Source organism: Microtus ochrogaster, chromosome 16, assembly GCF_000317375.1.
Source record: "Microtus ochrogaster isolate Prairie Vole_2 chromosome 16, MicOch1.0, whole genome shotgun sequence".
Classification (NCBI taxonomy): Eukaryota; Metazoa; Chordata; class Mammalia; order Rodentia; family Cricetidae; genus Microtus; species Microtus ochrogaster.
In genome coordinates, this window is record NC_022018.1 from 56724146 (window position 1) to 56725398 (window position 1253).

Consider the following 1253-nt stretch of genomic DNA (forward strand, 5'->3'; position numbering starts at 1 on the left):
GAGAAGGGCTGGCTAACCTGCCGAGGTCCAGCTCTGGAAGAGTGGACTTGGCCCTGGGAGTCCTGGCATAGGACTCTAGATGCCTCTCTGGAAAAGGCAGCGGTATAAATACAGCTAGATAAGTTGTTCATTTTGAGGGATACATACCATATGAGGTTGATCTTTTTAGTGGGTTCAGGCAATGAGTCCACACACACTGCTGGGCAACCACGCATCCCCACGACTCGTCTCCTGGACCTCCCACCTGAAACTCCATACTTATGACATTGTCACTTCCGGTTCCTCTCTCTCCAGCCTTGAGAAGCCATCGCCCTATGAAGGTGTCTGTTCTAGGTCCCTCAAATACGTGGACTCCCATTCACCCTCTCTGCATTTGCCATGTGTTAGAACTTCCTTCTTTTTAAAGGCTGAGTCATATTCCACCGCATCGTGCGCTGCTTTGTTTAGCCATTTGCGGCTTGGTGGCCACGGGCTGTTTCCTCCCCTTGCTTTGGCTGGTGTGAACATGTTTTAGCTACTGCTGTCAGCTTGGGCGAACAAATACTTCTTTTTTTTTTTTGTTTGTTTTTTTTTTCTTCTTCGAGACAGGGTTTCTCTGTGGCTTTGGAGCCTGTCCTGGAACTAGCTCTGTGCCAGGCTGGTCTCGAACTCACAGAGATCCGCCTGCCTCTGCCTCCCGAGTGCTGGGATTAAAGGTGTGCGCCACCACCACCCGGCGAACAAATAGTTCTTTGACTTCCTGCTTTCAAATCTCAGAATTCCATACCAGAAGTGGAGCTGTTGGATCCTATGTCGATTCTATGTTCAGGTGTCTGTGTGTGTTTGTCTATGTGCATCAGGGTGCAGGTCAGAGGTCAGCTGCAGGCGTTCTGCAGGCGCCATCCCATCTTACTGATCTGGTGCTCACAGGGAAGTGAGGCTGGTCGGTGGGTGCACGGAGGATCTGCATCTTCGCCACCACACCCTGTTTTTCCCTTGGGTTTTGGAAACTGATTTTAGGCCCTCCCATTTTCCCACACTAAGCCATCTCCCCAGACCTCAAGGTTTAATTTTTTTTGAGGAGGTCTCTTGCTCCCCTCCTCCCGCCCCAGCAATGGCTGGTTTTATATTCTCAGCAGCAGTGCGTACAGATTCCAGCTTCTCCCTGTTCTCGAGACTCAAGATGTGTGTTCTGGTTTTGGTACTAGCCATCCCCATGGATATGGGGTGATATCTTGGGGTGATTTTTAAGGCACATGTCTCTGACTAGTCTT